This window comes from Natator depressus, chromosome 7 (genome assembly GCF_965152275.1).
Source record: "Natator depressus isolate rNatDep1 chromosome 7, rNatDep2.hap1, whole genome shotgun sequence".
Classification (NCBI taxonomy): Eukaryota; Metazoa; Chordata; order Testudines; family Cheloniidae; genus Natator; species Natator depressus.
Window position 1 is genome coordinate 95185800 of NC_134240.1, and position 16492 is coordinate 95202291.

Below are 16492 nucleotides of genomic sequence, written 5' to 3' on the forward strand. Positions count from 1 at the left end.
GAAGGAAGGCTAGGACGACACACAAACAGAAGGGCAAAAAAGCAAGAGAAGCAGCAAGCTGGAAAAAGGAGAAATTTGTTCTTCCCCCCTTTCAATTTTTAATTCGGCACCAACTCTTCTCTTCTTCCTAGTTCCAACCTCTATCCTTCCTTTCTATTGTCCTTTCAAAGCAGCATCCTTCCTTTATCAAGTGGGCATTCTGGTGAATTTTGAGTTAAATTTTTTCCTAGAATGGGTGGAGGAGAGGAAATTATCCACCCACCCTCCTCCCCAAACTCAACAGAAAGCAGTTTAAACCCTTCAGAGACTCCCAACCCTGTGCTGATTTGAAAAATCATTCTTTGAAAGCTGGAACGGCTACAACCCATAGTTTGGTAACCACTGTATTAATTATATCAGAGTTGCTTTACACTATGGGCCTAATCACATTGCCACTGAGTTTGAGAAAGTATTACCAGGATTGGCGTTTTGGCACTGGATTTTTTATTATCAACTTATTTTATGTAATATTTCTGTTGAACACACTATGCTCATTACCTTTCTTGATATTAATTTTAACATTATGTGTTGAAATAGTGTAATTAGTAAAATCTAATGTTACAGCTTTCCAATATTTTACTTTGACTTTAACCTCTACAATATACTAAAATTATTTCCTGTATTTAACTAGTAGTAACCCAGATAGACCATGATATGACACATGATAATGCCAACTAGGTAGAAGTGATGGGTGGATAAGTTTTTGAAGATCAGAAATCACTTTTCTGTTAGCAATGCTATTGTCCTGCCATTTTGATATAATATTTCAAACTGCTACATGGGAAATACAAAGAATAGATATTTGCATTTACATTAACTCCTTCACTTTTTTTTGTAGGGGATAAGGGGCTAGGAGAATGCGAACTTCACAAACACAAAGTCCAGCTCTGATCCCAATAACTTGTTTTCTTATATAAATGTCCATACTCTTGCTGAGTAGAATTGTGATTTTATACACTGTACAAAAAAAAATTTATTTAGAGACATAACTGCTGATTTTAATTCACTCTAAGAATGATGTGCACAAATTTGATGTCTACACAGGGCCATCTGCAAGTGGGATTATCTACCCCTCCCCACATACACCCATGATAATATATTAACTAATAAAAAGGCTTTATATTTTATCCATCTTACACTAATTTACACCATGAAATTTAACTAAAGCTAGACTATGTTGCTTTGGAAGAACAGAAGCAATAAACATTTGGAGTCAAAGCTTCATCAACATGGGCATCAGCAGAGCTACGAATTATCATGTATTTATGCAATCATATCACATCTCTGAAGCCCAGCCCACATTTGACACATTCAGCTGAACTCCAGATATGCCTGCGTGTGTTCTTCCTGGCCAGTAGGGGAAGCTGTGTCACCAAAGCAGTAAGACACTCTGCCTCCCCATCTCACTGTTCCCATGCTGGATCCAAGCAGGGAAGAAAAGGCTGGAGATGGTGTTAGCAGCAGACCCAGAATGTGAGAGACAGGGGCCCAGTACTGGCTCCAGTCCCCAGCCACAGTTGCCAAGCTTTCTGTTACGACCTTTCTGCCCCTGCCACTGTTTAGACAGGGTATACTGATCATAAACTGAAGATTATGGTTATATGCAAATTTTCAAACATGCAAATTAGCTAGACAACTGGCATAAAGTGCTACACTTGGAGTTGTACAAAGCACACCAGTTATGCATCAATTTATTTTCTCCTCATCCATTCACTTACACCCAATAATGTTGCCTACCAATCAGGGTGGGAGCATGTTGTCATAAGGAAGTGACCCCTGTCAAATCAGGTGAAGCTGGGAGAAAACAACAACAAAAAAATCTGTGTAAAAGAATCCAGTATCACATAATCATAATATTGTGCTCTTGTAACTCCTTCCCTCTGAGCATCTCAAACTCATACAAACACTAACGTGTTTACTTGAGTCAGGTAGGTAACTCTTTTGCAGATGGGGAAACTGAGGGCTCAGAGAAATTAAGAGATTTGCCGAAAAGGACTACACTAAAAGTCTGTGGCAACATTCAGAATAGAAATTAAGTCTCATATTTCCCCATCCTCGGACTCAAGCAGAAGACTATCCTGCTTCCAAAAAGTTACCTTATAATTGCTAATGATAATTGCTTTGTTTTAAACCCACATATAAGTAAGTGAAAGGGAAAAAATCCAGCACATTTGCTACAGTAAGTCATAGAATCATAGAAGAATAGGGTTGGAAGAGACCTCAGGAGGTCATCTAGTCCAACCCCCTGCTCAAAGCAGGTTCAACCCAACTAAATCATCCCAGCCAGGACTTTGTCAAGCCAGGCCTTAAAAACCTCTAAGGATGGAGATTCCACCACCTCCCTAGGTAACCCATTCCTGTGCTTCACCACCCTCCTAGACAAATTGTATTTCCTAATATACAACCTAGACCTCCCCCACTGCAACTTGAAACCATTACTGCTTGTTCTGTCATCTGCCACGACTGAGAACAGCCTAGCTGCATTCTCTTTGGAACCCCCCTTCAGGTAGTTGAAGGCTGCTATCAAATCCCCCCTCACTCTTCTCTTCTGCAAACTAAATAACGCCAGTCCTCTCAGCCTCTCCGCCTCTCCTCGTAAGTCATGTGCCCCAGACTCCTAATAATTTTTGCTGCCCTCCGCTGGACTCTCTCCAATTTGTTCACATCCCTTCTGTAGTGAAAGGACCATAACTGGACACAATACTCCAGGTGTGGCCTCACCAGTGCCGAATAGAGGTGAATAATCACTTCCCTCGATCTGCTGGCAACGCTCCTACTAATGCAGCCCAATATGCTGTTGGCCTTCTTGGCAATGAGGGCACGCTGCTGACTCATATTCAGCTTCTTGTCTACTGTAATACCCGGGTCCTTTTCTGCAGAACTGCTGCTTAGCCAGTCAGTCCCCAGCCTGTAGCGGTGCATGGGATTCTTCCTTCCTAAGTGCAGGACTCTACACTTGTCCTTGTTAAACCTCATCAGATTTCTTTTGGCCCAATCCTCTAATTTGTCTAGGTCACTCTGGACCCTATCCCTACCCTACAATGTCTGTCTCTCTCCTCCCAGGTTAGTGTCATCTGCGAACTTGATGAGGAAGCAATTAATCCCATCATCCAGATCATTAATAAAGATGTTGAACGAAACCGGCCCCAAGACCAACCCCTGGGGTACTCCGCTTGATACCGGCTGCCAACTAGACATTGAGCCGTTGATCACTGCCTGTTGAGCCTGACAATCTAGCCAGCTTTCTATCCACCTTATAGTCCATTCATCCAATCCATACTTCTTTAACTTGCTGGCAAGACTGGATATGGGAGACTGTAACAAAACCTTTGCCAAAGTCAAAATATATCACATCCACTGCTTTCCCCATATCCACAGAGCCTGTTATCTCATCATAGAAGGCAATCTGGTTGGTCAGGCATGACTTGCCCTTGGTGAATTCATGTTGATTGTTGCTGATCACCTTCCTCTCCTCCAAGTGCTTCAAAATGGATTCCTTGAGGACCAGCTCCATGATTTTGCCGGGGACTGAAGTAAGGTTGACCGGTCTGTAGTTCCCTGGGTTCTCTTTCTTCCCTTTTTAAAATATGGGCACTATATTTGCCTTTTTCCAATCGTCCGGGACCTCCCCCAACCACCACGAATTTTCAAAGAAAATGGCCAATGGCTCTGCAATCGCATCAGCCAACTCCCTCAGCACCCTTGGATGCATTAGATCTGGACCCATGGACTTGTGCATGTCCAGCTTTTCTAAATAGTCCTTAACCTGTTCTTACACCACATGTAAATCTCTTTTCACAAAAGCATTTTTATGATTGAAATACAATTGATAAATCTGCAGATATTAATTAATACCTGTTAAACATGAGTCACAATGGCTATAAAAATATATTTTTCTTGTTGTAACACGTCTCAAGATTTTCGCTGCCTTTGTGAAATCTTACAGGATCGTGTGGTAACAACAATTTATTCATGAATAAACACGGTGAAGTTCACAATCATGAATAGGCAGTGTGCAATTTATATACTGTATCAGACAAAATTATTTGGTTCCTTAAGGTAACAGTGGAAATCTCCTATTGAATACTATTGCCACTTAATTTTATTAATTGAAATATTTAGCTGCACTTTCCACAAATCACAAAAAAGAGAACTGCAATGTTCCTGAAGTGCTAGAGAAGCGTTGTGTACTTTGGGCACAGTCAATTCATAAGCTGAAGATATTACATTGAAAGGCAGCAAGGTGCTAACAGTATTCTGATGACCTTTCTGTGTTACCAGAGGTAATCTTTGTACCTCATTGAAACTTGACAGACTTGTATCAATCTGGCCAATCTAAGACTGATTATGTCATCAGAATTATATGGCACTACAATCTTCTACAATGTTTCAATGGGGGAAAAAATAAAGATTTTAAATTCTGTCATGCACTTCATTAATTTTACAACTATTCATTTAAAAGCTACAATCCTCATTGATAGATACATAAAGGTTAGTATTTAAACATATTCATTTAAATATTTTTCTTTAAATGAACCTCACTACATTGTTTTAGTAATAAGATATAAAGCCTTTCATCTCTAAATCACTAGTCCAGACAGGCTACAACTCCCCTTGAGCCTCACATTCAAGATTTTGTGCTGATAATTCTTCAGAAACTACCCCAATCCAGGTCACAAATGGCCTTCTCCTAGCTAGACTTAAGGGGCTCTTCTTTATCCTCACTCTTAATCTCTCTGCTGCCTTCTCTTCTGCTTTCTCTCTTCTCTGGCTTCCCTGATTCTTTTCCAATATCTACAGTGGATGTGCATGAGGTGGCAGTCCTTTAAAATGGATGTTCATGAGGTGCTAAATTTAATGTGGCACATGCAACCTTAACTTCAGCTTTTCAAGGTTTTCTAACATTTCAATTTTTGACTTTAATGCTTACCATTGATGGTGTGTATATATATTCAATACAAAGCCAATATCCAAAGAGGACTTAAGTGACCAGGGTTGTTTATGCTCTCTTGTTCCACACTAGGGTGACCAGATGTCCCAATTTTATAGGGACAGTCCTGATTTTGGGGTCTTTTTCTTACATAGGCTATTACACCCCACCCCTGTCCCGATTTTTCACACTTGTTGTCTGGTTACCCTATTCCACACTCAGAAGTGGCATAGGGATCTACTAGGTCATATAAACACCAGCATGGACTGTACTCTCCAATGGGTAGATAGGTCTCTATTCCACTGTTTAGGCAGGGAGGTCAGGCAACACCACCATCCAGGATTTCAGAATGGGAAGATTTAAGGGAGGGAAAAATACACACAGAACCTGGGTCAGGACACAAAGCCATTCCCTGACATGTTTTATTTTCTGGCTAGCTCAGAGAGAGAACATAAAGTAGAGACTCTCCCTCTGAGAAACTGATTCCAAATGGATATTCCTAACCCTCCTTACTACATGGAACAGACCCAACCAATCACAAACCAAAACAGCACAATGTGACTTGTAACCAAATGCAACGAACTGTCCTGACAAAAAAATTAAAGAAAAATGTGCTTCAAATTTCACCAGTATTCTTGGACGTTTCCAGAAAACAATTAGAAAAATGTTGATTGTTTATTAAAATTGATTTTATTTTGGGGATATTTTGCAACAAAAACCCCCTTTGTTAGAATAGTTAGCTAAAACTAGAGGAGTTGTAGTGAATAGCTACATCCATGTATTCTATTGTTAAACCTATCAAGAATGTGGAAAGAAGTGGCGAGAAGAATTTAGCTGTTTGAAAACATGTAAAATTTTCTCTTCCTTCATATTTCTCCTACTCTTCCCTCTCTGACTATCTCAATGGTTTTCCAAATTGTTACTGCCTAATTGTGACCAGACCAACACATTGGAATTAGAAGTTTTTGTAACAAAATTACAATCTGTTTACATAGGTGACTATCCTGATTCATGTGGATTACAGATTGAATGTAAAATGCTAGACTGGTTGGCCAACATACAGGAGCAACCAATATACAGAATTATAGGGGTAGCACAGGCAATTATTAGCTTGAACTAAAAAGCCTAATTATTACGCTTTTTGAACTGAGCTCTTTTAACACACAGAAGAACAATAAAGTGACCTGACGCTTTCCACCTTATAGCTGTGCTGAACAACTAATATTGTTTGCAGGCAGCTAATGTCATCAATCTATAACAAACCGGAGAAGAGGGAAGACTAACTGAAAGACTGCAAGGAAAGCTAAACTGGTGTAGTTCCAACATGAATTACTGATTTACATAGGAGCTGAGTTAGCATTTTGGGGGCAGGACTATAGAACAATTTTTTGCAGTACCCTTCAAATAACACCCGTATGACATTATCATAACTCTACACATGGCTGTCTGGGGAGGGTTAACATGATTCTTTGAGATACCCCGAAGCTTAACCGACTTGTTCTAAGTGAAAAGTGTGTGTGTGTGTAAACAGGAGTGGGGTCTTGAAGTCTCCTGCTGCACAAGTACATCCCAGATGTTTGTTATTTTCACCTCTCATGATTGCTTTTATTAGCTATTAGTTTATGTTTCCAGGGCTATCTTCACATGAAAGATCATGAAATTTTATCTTTACGTGTCAGACATCCAAGATTTCTAACTCCCCAAAGCAAAGGGGCCACAGCCACAAGCTCGGATTTAAACTTTTCAGGCATTTTGTCAAGCCTCAGAAGTTTTAGGTTTCAACCAAAAGTTACCATTCCACTCCTATTTTTGGATGTCTAAAGAGAGAGAAGATAATAAAAATAGTATGTTCTAGAAGCACATGGAAATGTAAACCTTTAACAGCTTATCCTTTCAACTAGGCTGAGAAGATTCCAAGTGCAAAACAAGAATGTGATTCTTCTATGGCCTAATTAGTTAACGTGCCTATCTTCCTGAGCCTTCTGGGCCATACAAATTTGAGAGTGTTCACTACCATTTTGATTTTATAATAAATTATGTAGTCACAGATTTCAATTATGATGAAACTGTACAGCTTTATGTAATACCTTTAACAGTAGCTAAGGACTGCTGATGTATTTTAACTACAATGGGATTTCTCCATAGCTAGCACCCTAACTACAAAGATGCAGGTTTCAGAGGGGTAGCTGTGTTATTGTTTTTGCTGATACAGACTGAGGAGTCCTTGTGGCACCTAGAGACTAACAAATTTATTTGGCATAAGCTTTTGTGGGCTATAACCTGCTTCATCAGATGCATGGAGTACTATATTTTCCACTCCATGCATCTGATGAAGCGGGTTATAGCCCACAAAAGCTTATGCCAAAATAAATGTGTTGGTCTCTAAGGTGCCACAAGGACTCCTCGTTGTTTTCACAAAGATGCAGTAAGCAGAGGTGCCTGGTCAGATGTGCAGTACAAGACACACTCCATGGAGCCAAGATTTTAGAGATACAGGGCCACACAGCCTCCATCCCCCTCTTCCCTGGAACACCATGCTCTGCTATTCTCTATGACATTTCCCAGGAAAAGTGGTCCTTGCAGGTTACAGGGACTTTCTGAAATATGAAGAAACTCAACAGCATGCACTGCCAACAATATTCAGTAATTGCATCTTGTTCTTAATTAGACTTTAAGCTCTTTTGAGCAAGAGCTATGTTGTGCTGCACCTGACACAATAACTCAGTCCTGACTGTGGCATTTGGATGCTACGATGATAAAATAATTAATAATTTGGTGAAAATGATCTGTGCTGGCCTACTGGTCGACAACAAGCACAATAGCAGTAGCTCTGGTTGTTGCTGCTGTACTTAACTCAGAAACAGCTAAATCTGGAGTTTCAATTTATGGTTTAATTATAAAAGTTTTATATTTTCAGTTATTCAGATCTTATAAATTGTCAATTTATTAAATGAGAGTTTCTGTACTGCTGAGATCTACTCCCCATAGGATTGCATGACTGTTCTGCAATTTCAGAAACCTATTTGACATCTGTATTGCAGCTGGGCCATGTGAGAGATCTGTGATAAGCCCTGTCCTGTGCAGTCCAACATCTCTCTCTCAAGGACACAAACATTAATGTGAAAAGTGAATTAGAGCTGGGAAACAATACAAAACCCAGGCCTGATCACTCCTGAGCCGGAGGTTTCAAAATCCATATTGAAATCTGTCAATTTCTGTCCAAGTGTCAAGCAGTTGACATTCGGTGCAACACAAAGATCTTTTCAAGCTGCAAACTCTGATCTGGCGGTTTTGGCACATGTTAACTATAGTTTAAGTCTGTCAAAGTTGTACTATTTTTAAATAACATCCCCCACCCCCTACCCTCTCAAAAAGAGGATTTCTAGTAAGTTTCCACTTAGATTCGTATTTGTCCCTTGATTTTTAGTCCAAGCTGTTGGAGTAGTCAAGGATTGTAATTCAAACAAGGACAAAAATGCAAGTTTGCAGAAAGTTTTTACCCCTCCAATAGCATTCAAGTGACAAAATCTTTTTGTTAATACCCCCAGATAGCACTACATAGCATGCACAGTGGCACAGAAGCAATTGATTATGATCCAGATGTCATAACAAATTTGTTATTTAACCTAGTGACAGGCAGTAATTCTTAGTCTGGAGAGACAGTGAATTGCCATCTCTATAGAGCACCCTTGTGACTCACTGTTCACATATTTTACGGGAATACAGTTCATACAATATCCGCACCTTCAAAAATCAGCATCTTCCAAAGTGTCCCAAATGTCAATATTTCATAAACTCCATAATTTATGTTGTCCTGTTACAATCTTCACAAAATATTTTAGCTTTGCATCTAATATTTCTTAGTGAAGCAACTGTACCTTCCCAAAACTGCATTTTCCTTAGCAGGGTTGGCTAGGTGCTAAATATGTGTTACTTGCCTACATATCAGAGCAATAACAGAATGTAAAGAAATGTGAATATTGAAAACTTTATAGCTCTAATATTTACAAGGCAAACAACTTCATGAGAAGTATGCAGAAACAAAATGTAATTACTAAGGGAATTCAAATACAACAAGACTCATACATTTAAACAACACTGCTTTAAGAGTCCTTCTACATGATTAATAATTTAAAAGGTAGAGTCAACCTTAATCTGACAATGGGCATTTTACTAGAAATTATTTCAGCTTCTAGATTCATTTGAGAAAAGTTAAGAGACAGATTTGCCAGCGCATTGTGAAATTGCTTTCTTGGGTGCTGTCATGTGGTGTATGTATCCCACACTGGTCCAGCAACCAAAGGGTTAACACAGGCACGGCGGGTCACTACTGATGGGCAGCCTCACAGGAGCTAGGAGGATAAAAGGACTGGGAAACTGAAGGATGGAGCTGTGGGGTGGCTACCAGAGGCGTGAGCAGGCTGGAAAAAGAAGCTCCTGCCAGCAAGCTACTGAAGTGCCGCCCAGAGACAACAGCCCAGTAGGGTATGAACTGACCGACAGACTGGAGAGCCTGCAGAGGCCCAAGGGGCAGGTAGTAAGGAGCTCAGGGCACTGTCAGAATCAAAGAACCGGGTCCTGCTTATCTAGCTCAAGGGCCCTGAGCTGAACCCAGTAGAGTGGGAGGGCCTGGGTTCCCCTACTAACCCTGATGGATTTGGGAGTGAAGAAAGGTTTTCAGACTCCTGGGCACCAGGAATAGACTGACAGCCCCACTAGGCCGTGTGAGCCCCGGGGCTGCACGACACTTGGCCAGAAGGGGCACTGTTGCACTGATGCATTGCCTCACGGGTGCCTAGAAACTCAGAAAGTGCTGTGAGCTGAGAACATGCATGACATTTCTGAGGTTCAATTCCTGTTGTGACAAGCATAGGAAGACGAGACAGCAGAAACCTCAGTGCTCCAATTTCTCTCCCACTGCTTTTGCCTGGGGTTTCATTTTTGGAGCATGTGATTTTGGCAGACTGGAAGCTGTATCCTGATTAATGCAATGCAATGTGAGCGCCTAATAAAGATTTAAAAATAGGTGAGGTTCCCGCTTATGTGAGATTTAGTATATGAGTCAGTTGGTCCTCTGGTTAGCTTCTTTCTCTACATACATATCATATGTAACATGAGCCCAGGGCGGAGGGAATAAGCATTGTCATCATCAAGAGGTTGTCTGGCTCCGAGGATGGATTAATTTGAGCGTATATTTGTGAATGTTAGGGTTGGATTAATTTGAGAATAGCCATAATGTACAGATCACTCCATTGCACTTCAGAGCTCCCTTCTACATTAGACAGACTTCTATTCCGTTCTGGCACTGGAGTCACCAAGGCTTACTGCCTTCAGTGACCTCACTGTTCATGTGGATAATAGCTCAATTTGTCCTAGGATCTTATGGCTGCTATAAAAAAACACTACTGGTATATCCCAAGTGATTTCTTGCTCTATACAGATGGCATCTTCTATCCCATAGAGCTAGATTAGCCTTTTATTTATCAGGTCTGTATCCCGTAAAACATTGGCTTAAGCAGACATGCATGAGTAAAGTGGGCCTATGACGCTTAGCATATATAAAATGGTCTGACAGTTACTTTAGATTTTGGGGAACTGGGAATAGCTTGCTCAAGAGAGTGGCTTGGTACAGAACGATACCAGGCAACTGCAGGAACAATGAACTGATATTGGGTTTGGATATTTTAGGTTAGAAGCATTGGCAGATGTTTAACCATAAACTTGCTTTAGCTATGATGATGAATATGATAATAAGCTAAAAGTCATTAATATATTAAACTTTAGTTGATAAGGGCACACCAATATTACAAGGCTGAGGAAGTTAGATTTGGACATGGGAGGCTGGGCATCTGAATGAATATTCGTGATACTACCCAAGCCCTATAAATAGGCCAAGCCACCACGCAGCAGGGGCCAACTTTCCATCACTGACCCTTCAGCTCTTCGTTGTTATTATCTACCATTGACCTTTGGGCATTGGGCGTCTGGACCAGGGACAGGGCTTTGTCTCTCACCTCCAGGTCCTCAAGGAAGGGTATGAGTATATAAGTAGATGAGCATATGCAGAGGATGACATCAAAGATATCCCTAATGCTATATCACTGCTATTTATTTATGAGGTTAGGAGTTTTCTTGTCTTTACTGATTGTTTAACTAAAAGTAGCTAAGGGGCTTTGCTTTGCCTTCAGTGCAAGTGTCTTTGCCACACCCCTCAGGATAACCCTGCAAAATACAGAACTTGTTAGTTTTAATTCTGTGGAGCCTGATTCTGGGACAAAAACCCTGTTACCCCCAGTTCAATAAATTAATATCAATTGACAATCAATACCCAATTATTAACCACTAAAGGAATCCGGCTACAATCCACAACATTCCCAGCTGTTTTCCTCAACGGGAGAACAAAAGGTATATCATAGTGCACCAGGGGGCAGAATTAGGGTTATATGGGTAATCTTAATCCTGTCAGGACACAACTTTCAAGTGTTTGAGTTTGGACACTTAACATTGTTAACTTAATATGGGTTTTTTGGGGGGTGGGTGGGCAGGGGGTTGATATGGAACTTCCTAGGCATTTTAAACATTGTTTAACAGAAAAGTAAATTTTAAAAAATGCCATTATGTGCAACTGTAATATCCTGCATCAGCAGGGTTTAAATCTAGGACCTTTAAACCTGTAGCAAGACTTCTGCTGCTTGAACTAAAAGAGTAGTTTAGTTAGATAGCAGCAACAGACCAGTCAGTAAATATCTGAACTTAGTGAGGGCTCCTTCTGAGCATCTGAAGTCTGCCAAAGTTCTCCTCAGGAGGCACATTTGTAAAATCCCTCTGCATAAATCATCTGTAAGGCTAGAAATGTAGGATATTTACCACTTCCCCAAAGACACCTAATGACTTGAGCTACAGGAGTAACTATTAGCTAACAGCAGCAGTAGGCTGTTAACCACTGTGGACTAGCCATTAGACGATAAAAACATAACTCACTACACAGTGCATAACATATGCAAGAGTAGCAGATTTACAGACAGCATACCCAAGCGCACAGATTTGGCAGATTTTCTCTGAGGTGTATCATGGCTAAGACTTGAGTTTGGCATATTACAAGTCTGGGGTCAAGCCCAAAGTCTGCAAGAGTGAGCTGGTGCAAACTTTTAGTTACTCCTGTAAAATGGAGAAGGATGCAGGCAGCCTGGTGACGGACAGGGAGAAGAGTATGAAGATACTTGCATGCCCCCTAGGGTAGGGATAAGGTCTTGTTCAATAATAAGGTGATCCATGGCACAAAATTAATAACCACTTTGTGGAAGAGGGGAGATCAGAACTCACAATCTTTTGTCTTCTGTGCTAGTACCTGCTCCCATAGGCCTAATAGTATTTTGCTAGAGGAAAGTGGCAGGAGTAAGATTCATTTTGTCTGTGTCTCATACAGAGATTCAGTTCTGTGTGGCTACTTCAGAACAATTCAGAAATCTCAGTGGGGCCTAGGATCATGCATGACCTCTCAAGGTCCCTTCCAGTCCCATGACTCTATGATAGTACAGTTGGAATGTTCAGAAAATTAAGCAGCAGAAAATGTCTGGACAAGTGCAAATAGCAATTTTCCACAGCTTATAATTTAGCCAACTCTGGGCAGATTTAAATGTCTCTGACCTCAGGAATCACTATTCTCCCTGCCAAACTTAAAGTCACTGCTCCAAATAACAGAAATGCTTTAGCAGTTTAAAGAAGTCAAAACAATTTTTCAACATAAAGAGGCCCATTCCTGACTTAACTGGGAGAGTGTGCATGTAGGAATTACCCTATACTGGGTTCTGGTTGGAGTGGGGGTGGGTGGGTGTGTGCCCTCTGCCACCAGTGTGAGTGGAGCAGAGATCTGCCCCCTCCCCCACAAGCTACTCACTCAATTCAGTGGAGTGAGGGAAATGATGGGCTCCCAGAGCAGCCATTCTTGCTATTGAAAGCCATGCTGCCCTTTAAGCAGTGTAGTTGTTGGAGATGGGTTTCTCTGCAATACATTGTTAATTAGGGAATTTAGAAAATCAGATGACAGGAATCACACTTTGGCTATGAATAATAATAGTTTAATTGCCCTTTACTTTTTCATCAATAGGGCTTTTTTTCAAGTAATAGTTTACTAATGGAAAATTAACTGATATATTTTACTTTTGGTATATAGTTGCAACAGAAAGCCATTAATCTGTTTCATTATCTTGGAAATGTTTCATCAGTTTTAGACTTTATTCTTTTAGCACACCGACATTTCTGTTCCACCTCAAAATAATCTGAAAAGAAAAAAAGGCAGTATATATGCAATTATTGCTCCACTGTAGTGCTTCAAGCTGACATACTGGGATGTGATAGCAAAATTTTAAAAATCAGTCAATTAGGTGCTCAGATGCCATGATAATGAGCACAGCATAGATTAGCTAGAGTAACTTATTTTAGAGCAATTTGGAGACATCAAAGAATGTCTCAGTCTATTTTAAGCATCTGTACTAATATTTTTCATACATGGACTATTTTAGCGGAAAGAGATTGTCAGCACATGTGAAAGTAAGGCATCTCAACTAGTACTAGAAACCAGTCACAAAATCATAGAAATTAAAAGTAGAAGGGATCACCAATTTGACTTGTTATATATCAAAGGCTTCCAACACAACCCAGCACCTGCACGCTAAACCCAATAGCCAAAATTTGACCAAAGTATTATAGCTCACGGAAGATGGGAGGTTATCATGTGGGGCACAAACTAAGAGGGACTGAGATGCACCAGTGCCTGAGGCCCCCCTCAATGACACGTAAATGATTAAGTGAGATATGCCCAGATCTTGGTGGTTATCTTATTTAAAAAAATAACATTGTTCACACTTAAAACAACTCCATAATTAATGTTCTCAAACACATTTCCTTTCCCCTTCCCAAGTCCTTCCTACTTCCTAAAGTAGAAGCCTTTTCCTCTCCGACCTCTGACATCAAATGATTTTGTCTGTTTTTCATACTACATTCAATGGGAACCTTTATTCCCCGTTGCTGTTTCAGGACAATTTGTCTAAGGAAGTCGAGTGGCTCTCAGATATCCCAGCACCTGACAGGGTCCTTCAGCATTGCAATTAAAGTCCCTTTCAATCCCTAGGGACCTAGAGATCAGAGTGCCCGTAGAGTGTTGAAGTACAGCATGCTGGATCAGAGCAGAAATCAGAGAAATTTAAATGTATCAAGCTATAACAGATCTTACAAAAATGTTTTTTTTAAATAATTCCCCCTTTCCTTTGTGTTTACAAATTCCAAATAAAAAAAATATACCTAGCTCTTATAGAACACTTTTCACCTTTATTTCAAAGCACCTTATGAAGGAGGGAAATCATCCCCAATTTGCAGATGAGGTAACTGATGCTTAAAGAGGTTGAGGGTATGTCTACACTACAGAGGCTATACTGACATACCTGTGTCGGCATAGTCCTGAGAGTAGATGCAGCCTACTCTCTCACCAACAGAAGGGAGTTTACTGTCAATGTAGTGAATCACTTCCTCAAACAACGTTTGATAAGTAGACAGAAACCCTCTTCTCTAGACGTAGTTGCACTTATGCTGGGGGTTATGTCAGCATAGTTATGTCATAGAATCAAAGAATCATAGAACTAGAAGGGACTTCGAGACGTCATCTAGTCCAGTCCACTGCACTCAAGGCAGGAGTGAGTATTATAAAAAAAGTTCTCACCAGGGGAGATGCACTGTTCTTGACAGTTCTGCAATACCAGGTTAATGCGTGCAGTAGATGGAACAAGCTCCTATTTCAAACACCCAGTTAATATAAAGTTTTCACAGAGACAGATCTGATACTAAACTGATCAGAACAGATCTAAAAAATTGATTGAAGTGAATGTTTAAAATCAAATTTACACAAGTTAAGAAGGAAGGTACTATACATCTGGGGTCAGGCTTGAGTTATGAAAGATTACAAGTACTGGTTACAAGCTTCACAAGATACATACATAGTACATAACCAGCACAGACCCAGATTGGGGTGTGGGAGTTTTTAAAGAGTCAGTGAATAAGTGATCTCGGGTATGCCACCCACAGAATGTATTTAGAGTCCAAGTCAGTCTTGGTGTAGCGAATCGGTACATGGGTGTGGTGTGACCCTTGGTTCATCAGGGGAGGAAGTGGGTTATTTCCCTGACCGGCAGTCTCGTTTACTCATCCTAGTACTGACAGTGTCCCGTGATGTGCTCCATGTAGATGTCTCTGGATCACCCGATGGTGTCGGACACCTTGAGCTGTCCCGTGAGCCAGGCATAGCCACAAAGCTGACAGACAGGTGGGGGTTTCTCCACAGCCCTGACTGACCTACGCCAATATATGTTTTCTGTGTGGACTAGGCTTAAGTGACTGCCCATTGGCTTACTGTATAGTTTTAAGAATGGCTCTAACTCCCACTCCAGCACCTTCCCCACTGGCCCGCTTTGCCTCTGATAAACACTTTAAACCACTAAAGATCTTAGTAGTCTCTTAGCAAAGCAATACATTTAGTTCTTATTCTCTCTTCATAATCAATATATTTGGCTCAATCATTTTTGTTTCTAATTTCCAAACTCATCCAATTTTTCAGATTCTTTCTGGGGAAGCTGTAAGTGTAAGATTTCAAAATATAAGATGTTTTAAATAAGAACATAATTGCCATACTGGGTTAGACCAAAGGTCCATCTAGCCTAGTATCCTGTCTTCTGACAGTGGCCAATGCCTGGTGCCCCAGAGGGAATGAACAGAACGGATAATCATCTAGTGATCCATTCCTTATTGCTCATTCCCAGAGCAGGGATGGGCAGGGACACCATCCCTGCCCATCCTGGCTAATAGCCATTGATGGACCTATCCTCCATGAATATATCTAGTTCTTTTTGAACCCTGTTATAGTCTTGACCTTCATAACATCCTCAAGCAAGGAGTTCCACAGGTTGTGTGAAAAATACTTCCTTTTGTTTGTTTTAAACGTACTGCCTATTAATTTCATTTGGTGAGCCCTAGTTCTTCTGTTATGAGAAGGAGTAAATAACACTTCCTTATTTACTTTCTCCACACCTTAATCATATCCCCCCTTAGTCGTCTCTTTTCCAAGCTGAAAAGTCCCAGTCTTATTAATCTCTCCTCATATGGCAGCCATTCCATACCCCTAATCATTTTTGTTGCTCTTTTCTGAACCTTTTCCAATTCCAATATATCTTTTTTGAGATGGAGCACCCACATCTGCATGCAGTATTCAAGGTGTGGGCATACCATGGATTTATATACAGGCAATATAATATTTTCTGTCTTATTATCTGTCCCTTTCTTAACAATTCCCAACATTCTGTTTGCTTTTTTTTTTTTTTAAACTGCCGCTGCACATTGAGTGGATGTTTTCAGAGAACTATCCACAATGACTCCAAGATCTCTTTCTTGAATAGTAACAGGTAATTTAGACCCCATCATTTTATATGTATAGTTGGGATTATATTTTCCAATGTGCATTATTTTTCATTTATCGAC

At 40.4% G+C, this 16492-nt stretch overlaps 1 protein-coding gene and 1 pseudogene across 1 annotated transcript in view; both read right to left on the bottom strand.

Moving 5' to 3' along the window:
- The window catches only part of ADGRA1 (adhesion G protein-coupled receptor A1), a 468757-nt gene that overhangs the window by 375826 nt on the left and 76439 nt on the right, over positions 1-16492 (bottom strand). The window lies entirely within an intron of this gene.
- On the bottom strand, positions 14688-14847 carry LOC141991762 (U2 spliceosomal RNA; annotated as a pseudogene).